The sequence below is a fragment of the Helicoverpa armigera genome, chromosome 4, assembly GCF_030705265.1.
Source record: "Helicoverpa armigera isolate CAAS_96S chromosome 4, ASM3070526v1, whole genome shotgun sequence".
Taxonomy (NCBI): domain Eukaryota; kingdom Metazoa; phylum Arthropoda; class Insecta; order Lepidoptera; family Noctuidae; genus Helicoverpa; species Helicoverpa armigera.
The window spans coordinates 4,327,637-4,341,758 of NC_087123.1; the positions used below are offsets into that span (position 1 = coordinate 4,327,637).

A 14,122-nucleotide genomic window follows, 5' to 3' on the forward strand; every position below is an offset into this window, starting at 1 on the left:
TTTATGAAGTTAAAATATTTCTTTTCAGTTCCTGAAATTCATGGCAAAATAAGTAATATTCCATGAACTCGCAGCGTGAGTGTAGTTCACTTAACAGTACTCAGTAGATACGTAGATTCATGCCTCACTGAACTTTGCTCATCTCGCGAATGAACGGGGACATACAGTCGTACGCGTGCCTGAGACATTTTTATCTAAATTCTAAGCGTAGTTTAACCGATATGTATGTATAAGGTTCACACTTAGGATTTTAATGTAAGTAGAGGAATCTACCAATTCAGATTCGAATTTTAGAAAAATCACATAGGTACTTTCATATATTTAATTCAGCGGGTGGATATATTAATTTCATGATTAAAAAAAAATAACTTTTAAGGTAGGGTACCTACCTATAGTTTTTATACACAATACAAAAATCTGCTAATTTGATTTTGGCACTTAATTATATAAATCTTCACCAGTGTTCTCAGAGATTCGCTTTATATATGTAGGTATTATTACGAAATACGTACACAAACACTATCAAGGCAGGTAACAAGTAGGTATATATGTCACCAAGTCATAAAAAGTCTTAAACTCTTAAGAAGACTAAACAAACGATGATGTAAGGCGATCTTGGGAGATTAAAATTCTTCGGTACCCAACTATTTTGACGCTATCGATCGCGATAAACTTATGTAGGTGATGCACACTAAACAGGTAGAACGCAGAAGTGTAACAGTATTTTTTATTATTGCTTTTTATTTTAGGTACTTTTGTCGTCACAGTCCTGCACCTAAGGTAAAACTAGGCTCTAGGATTTACTGTGTTTCGAAAAATCAATCCCAACTTCAAATAATAAAAAAAAACAACAAACAAAACATTTCAATATTTTTCACATTCTGCGACTCTACTTATTAATGTTATTGTTTTACAAAGTGGTATAGATTAAGTAAGTGGTCCAAAGTCGACTAGGTAAGTGGTACTCGATACTTTACATGAGAACTTTGTTAGCTGTAAAGGTGGACTTGAGTAGGCAAGTAGGTACAGTACTATTAATTCGATGTGCAATCTGTATTAATTCCATGAATCCATATAAACGTCGTAACAGATACTGATCATACACAGATTAGCAAGCTGCATCTTCTTCTACCTCGTGACAATTGCGCTAGCAGAACTCAATTAAAATGATGAAGATTTCATAACCAATGGTTTCTACAAACCAGCCAGAGCGTACAAAATAAGGAAAGGCCAAAGAATTTCCAAGTGAAAACTTGAGCAAAAAGTTTTCTGTTTACGTACGTGTACCTTATCGGATATTCATGACTATTGACGGTGGCCATGACCCCGTTAGCAAGAGTTTGTTTTTACAATTTACTCCAAAGTTAAATATAGGTCTTTGTCATAATGACTGGTTGCTGAACGCTGGATCAGTCTATTGTGACGCAGCAGTATGTCGATCGATTGATCGATTTTAACTTGTCTCTCATGTTTTAGGTGGTTTAAGTACTGAAATTATGAGATTTTGACATGCTATAGTTCACAGTGTCTTATGATTTGTTTGGTATTACTATTTACTTGCATATCATTAAAGTTAATATCTACTTTACTTCCTTGAATATAACGTAAATAGGTGGGTGGTATTATTTCAATTTTAGAAAATAATCTAAATATAGCCTACTATTTTATAGGTATTCCATTCTATGTGCTTAAAGAAAATCCGATTTATTTAAAGTATTTCCCACGGGCTGTAGGCGAACCCGTGGGCGGAAGCCAGTAATTTAGAAGAGTGTACCGTATTGATAAACTCCTGAATGCCCCTAAAGGGAAGAAGGTTATTTATTGTGAAGGACAAATATAATAGAAAAAATCATAATTTTAATAAATATTTCTACTTAAAAACCCCGTGTGACTAAACATTGTCCGTCGTACCACAAAAACTTTTAAACGTCTGTTAAACACATGTCTAAAAAAATGTCAGATTATGACGTTGAAATAAGAACCGTTTTGCATACACAATTTTTTAGACAAGTATTCAACAGATGTTTAAGTTTCTGTAATAAGGCTGTGTTAGTTTAAGAACACTTCTCAAACGTAGATATTAGAAGCGGCGTTTCGGAATTCCTTTTATCTAACAGTAAAATATAACATTAGATAAAGCTTTTCATAGCGAAGGTTTCATATCAATCTCGTAATCCGTTTGCGTGGGAACCATTTAATCGTAGAACCATTTAATCGTAGTGGGAATAATTTAATCGTATCCCTCAAGTGTCTGTCAAATTTTACATGTAGGGGAGATAGTTGAGAGAGATAACTAGTGCTATCTCACTCTACTTCAGAATGGGCCTCTATACATGTTAATAAGTATGAAAGTATACGCTCTTAATTTTATCGAGTGACCCGTATATTTTTACAATGAATACGGGAGACACAATACACCATAAATTGCTTCTGTTCCGTAGTTTATTAACAGCATTTTAATTATGCGCGTTTTTCTTGCGTAAACTGAAGTAAATTGCTATGCAGATAAAAAATAATCGATTTTTATCTCTGTCGGTGTGTTGACAGTGGATGTAGAAATGTTCATCTTATAATTTCTTTGTAGTTTTAATTCAAAAAAGTATACAACTTACCTACACAATATTTTTGCTCTTGTATACGAGTACAGTGAAGTTTGAACTTCTGCAAGTCAACTGTTTAGTGGCATTTGTTTCCGACAGTTGAGACGAACGTCGGAGATGATAGAAAGATAGTTAGATATCTCAAGATAAAAGTACTAGAAGTAGGGGCCGATAACATACGAGCATTTCTTACTTCGACCAACTTATTTTAACTTTACATAGAGTTGAACATCAACTCACAGATCAACCAAATGAGTACGTATTTAAAATTCTTTTATTACTTAATCCGAAAAATACACAGCTCATTAAATAAAATGGTGATCAATCAATCACCAATTTATTCACCAGATGGTGATTAAACCATTGCGTAGCTACCTACTTAGAGATACACCCTCTTACAAGATTTTAAGCCAAGCAAATTGATGAATCGGTACAACAAATAAGTAGGTAGGTAAGTAGGTACCTGCGTACCGACATCCCACGGGGTTTTGATTAGCTTGGTAGCGGTTTTAGGAACTGATCATCTACCTACCAAGTCTACTAACTCAGAATGCAAATCTCTCGCAGAAGTTAACAATATAAGTACATAAATTAATATTTTTTTTATTACGTTTCAATAGGTATATAAAAACGTTGGTAACGATGGAGCACAATATAAATAAGGATGTAAGTAGAAATATTCGGTATTCGGACCTAAAAAAAACAATAAAAATATTAATTAATTATAAAATAAAACACGCAATAATCGCGTCTTTATTATTCAATATAAACGGTTAAATAGCTAGGTAGTTCACATTCGTAAAAGGAGCGTAACGGCATTCTTGCACTTTCCATTGCATGATAACGGTTTCTAACACAAGGACCAGCCTAACTCTTCCTCCGTCCAACTTTTGAAGCAGCCGGTGTAAATAAATAATTTACTTTGCAAACTTGTTGAAAGTTGGCGAAAATTGTAGAAACGGCGCTAGTCAATGAATCGTGTGATAACCTGAGGCGAGTGCGGGAGGGTGCATCACGCACGTGTTGTCAGATTAATTGAATGCCTTCCTCCCGGCCCGCCCCGCGCCGCGCTCGCCGCACTACTACCAAACAAACAAACAATCGGACAACTTGCATAACCGCTGAGGGATGAACTATGCTCTCTGCTCCTCCCTTGTGCACTTGTGATTTTTTCAACGTTACTTTATTTTCATACGGTGTAGTAGCGCGGGTCGCAGGGCGCGGGCGGGACGCGCGCGGGCCGCGGGGCGGGGCGGGTCGCGCGGCCTCTCGCGTTTAGTACAGCGCTCAGCAGGAGTGTCGGACGCTCGGCTTCACAGTCGACGACTTTAGTATTCTTCGTTTATTTTCTTTTCTATTCGTTTATTTGTCACTCGGACCTCACCGCGTCACAAACATGGGATGTTTCACCGTAAATGAGTGAGTTACTGGTGTTACCGTGTTTACAAAATTTTTATTTTGACAGTGTCACGTTCACGTGCGGAATCAAATTATTACCGGTTCCGGAGTTTTTAAGTGTTTATTATACGTACACGGCCTTCGTTTGCTGCAGGTAGAGCCGGCAGATCATCAAATAGGTGCTAAAGTGTCGGTTTCTGGTAGTACTAATAAAGAATTCTTGTGTCAAAAACTTTACAAGTGTTCCGATTGTGATTCGTGTGTAAGCGTTGTCGGAAAAAAGTTCGCACGGATTTGTTCTAATAAGATTCTTCTGGGAAACTAGTGTGAAGTGCGTGTACCGGTGAAGTGAAGCCAGAAGGAAGTGCTTCCAACTTAAACATAACCTTACATATTCGAAAGAGGCGCGTGTTGCACGGGCATGCGCAGTCGGGTCATCGAAATTATTAATAAGTGCTTCATAATTTTATAAACAAACTGTGACAGTGTTGTAGTTTTGTCGTGGTGCGTCGCTAAACAGCAACGCACGAACGTGTCTGCCGAGGGCCCGCCGTCACAAGTCGGTTGACCGAACCGAATCTTTTTTTTTTCAAAATTTAAAGTCAAGGATAACGTTCACCTGTGGGATTTCGGTGTTTTACCTGCGCGCGCACAGAACTTCTTTACAAAGGTGAGTTTTCACAGTGCTCTGCGAACTCTTACGTCTGGAATGCAATATCATAACTTAGTTGGCTGCAAAATATTAGTTCTTATTTTTATTTGCTTTTATGACTGCGCGAAATGTCCTGCCTACTGGCCTTAAAACTTTTAAATGATAACGTTTGGCAGGAGTTCACAAAACCAGTGCAACACACGTGCGTCGTGCAGTGTTTAATAAAAAGGTGTTGCAGTAAAAAAACTTCGTTTGGTTTTGATGCGTCTCGCGGGCACTGTTGCGGTCCTTTGAGGTTTTTTTTTTTTTTTTTACATTTGTGCGTTCTGTTAGTTTATTCATTAGTCTATTGGTTGGCTGACGTCATCACAGGAGCATCCCAACTTCTTCCATCCCACTCGCTCTCGAATAACACACAACTGGTTTGAGGAGTAGAACCAATTAAACGAAATGACGTTTGACGACTCTCCCGCACAAACTTTGCTTTTAATTTTTTATTCGACTTTTTTATTATTTAAATGTTTTGAAGGGGCATAAACTTGGAGATTCAACTGTAGTTGAACCTCGTTCAAAGTTTATTATTGTTATGGCTCCGATTTCTTTGAATTAGATGCGAGTTTTGAGATGTGCACCGACAGGTACCTACCTAGATAGGTACCCATGTAGAGTAGAGACGACAAATTGCCAATCTTTTTGTTTGTTATTTATTTTTTAGATAATTTTGCTGTATGTAGTCTGTACCTCACGTTGTTATTACACGCATGGCTGTTCTTTTTAGATTGTGTAGGTACGTACCTGCCTACCTAGGCGATACCTACTACGTGCTCTCGGTACACGAACACGTGGAAACACAGATTCGTAAATAGATAGATAGTTACATAGGTTACCTACCTACTTGTAACAAAGTTCAATGAACAGTCAAGGATAATAGGTAAGTAGGTACTCACCTGTGTAACTAATGTTAGTTGCTGACTTATAAGTTTATTAAGATAAACAAAGGATCTTTACCATGCATAACATTTGAGATAAGGTTTAATTAGCTATTACCTATTTATCTAGGTACCTATGTAGATTTTTTATTAAACCTATTATAGAGGAGGGTTTGTAACTGGTACCTGCTTAGACAGGTAGGTAGGTAAGTACCTGTGAATTTTAATGTATCTGTGATTAAAATTCACAGCTCTATAGGGTCATTTCGCCTGTTGGCGACCATTTAGTGCAGTTGGCAAGTTTGACGGCGATAATAAAAATGCTCCAGCACTCATTTCCATGTCAAATTTGTGTAATGTATTCCTTATATACTCTATTTTAAGATTAACTTTCAGTTGTATTAGAAATATCTTACGTTTTCTATTTAAATCGATAAACCTCAAAATTAGGCGTTTTACCCAGTTTGCGTCCACAAAATCCAATTCGCGTCCACCCATGGTCCAGTTCGCGTCCAGTAGCTTAGAAAAGGAATATAGAGGTGATTTTTTTAAGAATTAATAAAGAAAGATTGTATTAGATCAATTTCTTTATTTAACAATAAACTTAATTATTAAAAGTCAACATTATCATCATTTAAAATTCACTTTAAAAAATAAAAATAATTCTTCTCAACATTGGTTTAAGTAACTTAAAATAAGATTAAACAGTAATTTTTTTTTATTAAGATATATACGTGGTTATAATTAAATTATAATTATAATTTAATTATAACCACGTATATATATATATATCTTAATAAAAAAATAGAAAAAATATAATTTAATTATAACCACGTATATATCTTAATAAAAAAAATGTACCTACTGTTTAATCTTAATATATTAAGTAATTTCATTTAAGATAAGTTCTTCGGATACAGGAAAAAAGAAGGAAAAGACAACATACACAGAAGAAGACTTAAAGAAAGCATTAAATGATATTCGAGAGAAGAATAAATCGATAAAAAAAATATTCAAAGAATATGCCTTGTCTGATAATTTATTGACTCAACAATTCTTTTAGTTGTATGTTTAGACAAAATTGTTATATTGTTTTGTTAATTTAATATGGCCAAAAACTTACTATAATCAACGCGGGTCTTTCCCTGTGATTTTAGGGTAAAATTAACAGAACTGATTACTGTTTATTTTTCAAGTTGCAAAATTAATTGCCTAATTTTAAGTTACTTAAACCAATGTTGAGAAAAATTATTTTTATTTTTTTAAAGTGAATTTTAAATGATGATAATGTTGATTTTTAATTTAAAATAACAAAAAAAAATAAAAAATTTACTGTTTAATCTTAATATATTAAACAGTACCCATGTTTTAATTATTTTTTATAAGCAAGTATTTAACGAAAACAGTGGACGCAATTTGGTTTATTAGTATAGAGGATAGTTTTAGTTCGCGTCCATTGTGGACGCAAAGTGGAAGTTTTGTAAAATTCGATGTAGTAATTCGCGTCCACCTTATTTTATTCGTTAAATATAAAAAACATTACCAAATTCATAAAAAACATTATACCTTTATTCATCATTAAACTGTAGAAATGGCTATCTATCCTAAAATTCACATAAAACAATATAAAACTTACCATCAAATACGCCGCTGCACACTAATTTTTATCTAAAATTCAACGTGTTTGCGCTTTCTTGTTGAAGAGCCTAGACTAATTATTTTTTCTAAAAGGATTGGTTGGACGCACAGAACTTTTGTCTATCTGTGCGTGCCTCTTATACATTAACGTATTAGCGGTAATGATCTTTCGTTTGATTGGTGTGTTAATTATCTTGTTTTCGAAGTTTTTTTAAAGGAGATCGGCAAAATGGACGCGAACTGGGCGATGGTCGCGAACAGGCGAAATGACCCTAATACATAGGTACCTAGGTACTTGCTTAGGCACCTACAATGATTAGTACCTAATTACTTACATACAACCATAGGTGGTAATTAGGTAGATAGTAGAATAGTGTGCGAAATATAACGTAGGTACCTAGGTACCAACTTAGAAAGGTAGGTACCTATGTAGGTAACTATCAATCACGTGGTGGGACAGTTTCGTTGAATACCTACCTACATACCTATGAACCTGCCTGTGCGTAGATCTAATTTAATGAATGGAGGATACCTTTATCACGTTACACCTACATAAAGGCATAAATAAACCTATTGTCACATTCATAATCTCATACCTACTTATGACGATTTAAATTACATATAGGTAGGTACTTATGTAGTTATACGTCGACCTATCGTGGAGTAGGAGTGTTGTCGTCCTGTTCTTCAAAAAGGGAGACAAAACCCAGTTGAAGAACTATCGACCCATTTCCCTCCTAAGCCACGTATATAAGCTGTTCTCAAGAGTGATCACGAACCGACTTGCGCGAAGACTCGACGAATTCCAACCACCGGAGCAGGCTGGGTTTCGGAGCGGATACGGCACCATAGACCACATCCACACAGTGCGGCAGATTATACAGAAGACCGAAGAGTATAATCAGCCCCTGTGTCTAGCATTTGTGGACTATGAGAAGGCCTTTGACTCGGTTGAAATCTGGTCTGTTCTGGAGTCCCTGCAGCGTTGTCAAGTAGATTGGCGATACATCCAAGTGATGAGATGTCTCTACGAAGCCGCTACAATGTCCGTCCAAGTACAGAATCAGCAAACAAGGCCCATACCGTTGCATCGAGGAGTGAGACAAGGGGATGTTATTTCCCGAAACTGTTCACTAATGCAATGGAGGATATGTTCAAGACGCTGAACTGGAAAGGACGCGGCATCAACATCAATGGCGAACACATCTCTCACTTGAGATTTGCTGACGATATCGTCATCATGGCGGAAACGCTGCAGGACCTACAACAGATGCTGAACGACTTGGCTGAATCTTCTCTACGCATCGGCCTACGGATGAACTTGGACAAAACCAAGGTCATGTTCAATGAACATGTTCTACCGGAACCGATTGCGATACACGGCGCCGTTCTCGAAGTTGTTCGGAAATATGTATACCTCGGGCAGACATTGCAGTTAGGTAGAAACAACTTTGAGGACGAGGTGAATAGGAGAATTCAGTTGGGTTGGGCTGCATTTGGGAAGCTACGTCGAGTCCTAACATCGTCGATCCCACAGTGCCTAAAGACAAAAGTCTTCAATCAGTGCGTCCTACCTGTCATGACCTACGGAGCCGAAACGTGGACACTGACGGTACGGCTGGTCCACAAGTTTAAAGTCGCTCAGCGGGCTATGGAAAGAGCTATGCTCGGCGTTTCTCTGAGGGATCGCATCAGAAATGAGGTAATCCGTCAGAGAACCAAGGTCATCGACATAGCCTACCGAATCAGCAAGCTGAAGTGGCAGTGGGCTGGCCATATTAGCCGAAGAACCGATAACCGTTGGGGTAAACGAGTTCTAGAGTGGAGACCACGCCTCGGCAAACGTAGTGTAGGACGTCCTCAGGCACGGTGGAGTGATGACTTGCGCAAGACGGCTGGCAGGAGCTGGATGCGAGAAGCCGAAAATAGATCTCAGTGGCGTGCACTTGGAGAGGCCTATGTCCAGCAGTGGACTGCGATAGGCTGATGATGATGACGTCGACCTATCTATAAGAATCTATCTAGCTAACGTACACACAGGTACCTACTGAACTATGAAACTTCAGTGACTTTTAAACAGTAACCTTTCAACCTTAGCATGTTGTCAACATTGGAACTCTTTCGCAAAGTTGCTGGATTTACGCAAGCCCGCAAACACAGGTCAAATAAAGTTTCAATCCTATACCTATGTAGGTACGTCTACTTCTTATTTTTCAAAGATGATAGGCAGGATTCTAGGACGTTATGTACCTACCTATGTCATTTAATTTAATTGGTATCAATCTCATCACGTCTGACGCCGTTTACGAAGTTTAAAAATACTGAATGGATTTTGAAGGAACTTTGCATTAGTATACATAGCCTATAGATTTTTATCCGCGGCCCGCAGGATCTACTTCGCGCACCTAGATAAAAATGTGCATACAGCCATTCTCGATAAATGGGGCATCTAAAACTGAAAGATCTGAAAAATCGATTCTGTACAGCTTGTTAAGAGATTAGCGTATTCAAGCAAGTTAATAAACAAATAATTTCCTGTTAAATAATAATACTATAAGATAATTAACTTTCAGAAAAATTCTGAAAGATGCTTTCCTACTAACCTTCTTAGTACAAAAACTCGCACCAGAAAGGAGTCCAAGTTAGAATCGATTTTTGTTGAAGAAGAATCCCTTCGCCCGGCAAATGGACAGCATCAGTTTTACACTCGGATACACTTGACACTTAAAATGTTAAGGGGTGAATAATTTTTCTTAGCATTGAATATTCGGGATCTGGTTTAAATCCGACTCTTTTCTGTAAAGATTTGGTGAAATTGTTGGGATTTACGTAGTACCTACTAGATATATGTATGTATGTATATCCATACTATATGTATAGCCAATATATCACCACTCTTGAAAATTCCTGACTATGGGAATTTTTTAAACACAAATTATACTCACAAATATCGATATTTGTTTTCGTCTATTTACAACTTAAAATACTGAAGAAACACAATTATTTTGAACTGAAACATAGGGACTTGCGCACGCGCAGTCTAGAACTTTACACGAGTTTTGAATACAATAGTCAAGTATGAGTCAACAAATTGCAAAATACCTGGATTTGTGCTCGTCATAGTAGGTATTTCTAAGAATTAAAAATAACTTAATAAAATGAAAATAATATTTTAACACATAAACTGAATCTTAAATTCCTTAGTCGTAGGTATATGAATAATAAATATATAAAGTTTATTTAATTGATTGTTGCTATGAGGAAAACACGCCATGACCTCACAAGTCATGTGATAGTGTCATTAATACTAAAATATCAATTGCAATTAAGTTTTTGCAGTAATTTTTTGTCCGCAAATCTAATCTTCACACTCATTGGGTTAAACGAACTTGTACATAACTACGAAGCAAATATTTGCACACAAAATCTTCCCATATTTGCTTGTAGTCGTTGCCAAATACACTCGAATAGATTCTCTTGGTTTTCATACGAGTACAGTCCAAGACAAAAGGCTTATCTTTGTGAAAAATTATTTTAAAACTTTTTCGAACTTCGAATACGCAGACCACAAAAAAGTTTATAAAATAAAAATATGCTAATCACAAAGTAGGATTTAAATAAATATTGTCAGTGGAAATGTTACATAAGTTTTAGCAACCGAGCACCGGTTCTAACCAGTTTTTGTTAATCCCCTTGTTTGTTGTTAACTTGGTACAGCTGTAATTACTTAAGCTATCCTAATCCAGTGTTGTTGCAAGCTGGAAAGCAAACAACAGACTGGCTATAATGTGGTTACGTGTGGTACGCTTGCCAATTTACTTGCCGAGTATCAAAAGGAATTAGTGCGATCATATATAAACTAGATAACTTCTATTTACTACACAAAGACTTGCTTTCGCCCTGTCATTCAAAACATTTCTTTGATTAACTCAGCGCCCACATTCAATTATTTTGGGATGGGAAACTGATAATGAAATAAATTGAAATTGAATTTATTGATGAACATTTGACGCGGCATACATAATTTATAAATTAATGGATCCAATTATACTTGTGTTGTAACTAACTCTGACGGTGATTGTATGAAAATATTTAATTGAAAAATCGATTTCTAGGTTTATACCTACGCGTTTTCAAGGTAAATCTTGACACGAATAACCATTCAAAATAACGTGTTATTGATACAAGTTAGAGAGTATGGCCACGTGTACTTCACTCCTGTTATTCTTACCCGACTAGTCTAAAATGATGCGGGGATGGTAAGTTCGTTGAATTTTTAAAGGCGAAACGTCACCCCATCCCTTAGAGTGCGCGAAATAATATTTTCATACATTCCATACTCATATTTTTTACCTGCTTCGTATTATTCAGAGTTGTAGAATGAAATATTAAAATAGAAGTGGAACAATGTCCGACGTTTTCAAGTATATTTTTTTAATGAACCACAGAGTACGTACTTTGTATAGGTTGTATCTACTTTGTAACGTGGATTAAAGGTGCTGTAGAAAAAAAATCTAGTTCGGTCTAGCTATCGCTAGAGTAACGACAGAGTCACAACGGGTGGCATTGACTGGTGATCAAATGATCACGACTTAATTCAAATCCTTTCAATTGAATTACCATGACAGTAATCTCTTAATAATGTTTCCAATAAAACTTCGACTTTTGCAACACGTGCCGTCGTCGAAAACAGTCAGATTGTTATTCACATCTGTTTATCTGAAATTAAAAAAAAACGGCACTGATTCGGATCCTGTCCAGATTTAATAATGACGCGACAGAGATTTTTTGCCTATATATAATGAAAAAACAATTTGTTTTATTAGGTATTTGATCGGATATTATTTCGATGTCTGATATTTACTCGATTAGAACCGACTTTTTACCTTTTTCTACCTAAAAAAACTATCACACATCACATAATTTTCGACTTTTTTGTAGGTACCACAGAATCTGACCTTTGGCACGCATCATCCTCCCTGCATTAGCATAACCAGTATTAACCAGTCGGTTTAGTAGAGTCTTACATCCAGTAGTAATTCCAGTTGCTGGCTAGAGAGTTACCTAATGCTTATTTAGTCAAGTATCTACTTCACTAAGAAGTATTAGAGTCAATACGCTCTTGGGTGGCCAGGCTGAGGTAACTTCTATTTACAATTTGCAGTTTGTTTTAAATGTTTTCAATTTTGTAGAGGTTATGAAATCAGCTGATTATTAACTACTTAGTATCGAAGTATTTTTTTTCTGTAGGTTAGATATTTATTTTGTCTTATTCATCAACTGATGAACTCTTCAAACAAAGTTTCATCCACTGCCTTATTTACTTTATTACATAGTTTCTTAATGTTTTATTAATTTAAGGTTACTTTCAAGTCATCATGAGAAAGATAATGACAGTCGCCTCATCGCGGATTGCGCAGTGCATCGTAGGGTTAACAATTATCATTACTCAACATTGCAATGAATGCCAGTATTCTGAAGGCGAGGTCAGAAGTCAGCCGCGGGAGTCGACTCAAGTTATTTATGTACAAACTTAAAACGTGTGCATTAGAGAGTGCATAACCAAAACAAATGTTATAGCAAGTCCACGCGACTCAAAGTTCAGCGGGTTATATTGCGTAAAGTTTGCCTCAAGCACCTAGTTTAAGAAGCAAAACTTTGTATTTTTGTTAGCTGAAGATCGGAATAAGGCGATTTGAATATTCTTCACCTTTCTCTTAAGGTAATCCGCTCTTGGATCTTGGGAATTAGGATATAATGCAGTTATTAAGTGTCCTTACTCATTTTTATGAAGAGCATTCTTACTGACAGTTTGATTCTCTGCTTTTATCCCATGATATGGTTAAGCTTCCACGTTATTATTACACTGGCTTCTGTTCTATCTCTCTTCGAAAAGAAAATTACAATTGACAGTCAAGCACATTCGGACTTAAATACAATAAGGTTCGGAGCACACTATAAAGTACTTCTCTTCAGTACCAGTGGGTAAGATAGATCATATCACTTTGTTACCAGTATCTTCCATATAACCATGTAATTGAGTCTCGTCTCCTAGGCGACCTGCAGTGAGTGCACGCGGTGGAACAAGTTTCATATCATCGTGTGAAGTATCAAACTGTGTTTCTAAACTTCTCGAAGACGTTATTGCTTGTTTAAAGTATGATGACATACTTTAAAATGAATTTAGAAGGTTGAACCTTGACATAACTCTAGGCAGAAGACACCCCATTTGTCACACGTGGGGGCAGTTTCATCCACATTTTTGGAACGTCTCCCGAACATAATTCTGACACTTGTTGAAACTAGAGACCGAGTGCTATAAAACAGAATATGTCTGCTTTAGCTGAATTGATGGCCACTTCTCCAGAATCCGGATGAATTGATGCTCTAATACGAGAAAATGTTGACTCCACAAAGAAGCGCGATACCAACATTAGAGCTTCTTAATGTGACGTATGTAATAGCGGAACGGCTGATACCAAAATATCCAAATGAATTTATGAATGTTTTTAAAGTTTTTGTGTTAACCATTGCTTGGACGCGCCACCACAGAAATATTTAAAACGAATAGAAATAGTTTATTTATGCCAACATCAACGGTAATAAAAATAGTTTCGATTGAGCTTAACAACCGGATCCGGGCGAGTCCCGCCATCCGACTCCTCGACAGCAGACGGGCAGATTTATTTGGTGATGTCATCGATTCAAGTGGAGGTCTGCACCGGTTTTATACTCTTGAACGTGTATTACGCAATAATTACCATTCGATCAGAGTTAAATATTATTTTCCTTGTAACCCTTAAGAATTAAACAGCACGAAATGTATTATTGCCAGGTATAAAAACGGGCTGCAAAAAACTTACACCAGTCGCTTCGGAACTTGTTGGTAGCATAAAAACTTTTTT

General features: G+C 36.5%; 1 protein-coding gene across 2 annotated transcripts in view; it reads left to right on the plus strand.

Moving 5' to 3' along the window:
• Positions 1-3,853: 3,853 nt before the first annotated feature.
• LOC110384162 (polypyrimidine tract-binding protein 1) overlaps positions 3,854-14,122 on the plus strand; it is a 348,419-nt gene continuing 338,150 nt past the window's right edge. For both annotated transcript variants that reach the window (XM_049847022.2, XM_021345297.3), the window contains exon 1: positions 3,854-4,668. The gene's annotated coding sequence lies outside the window, so the exon portion shown is untranslated. The remainder of the gene's footprint in view (positions 4,669-14,122) is intronic.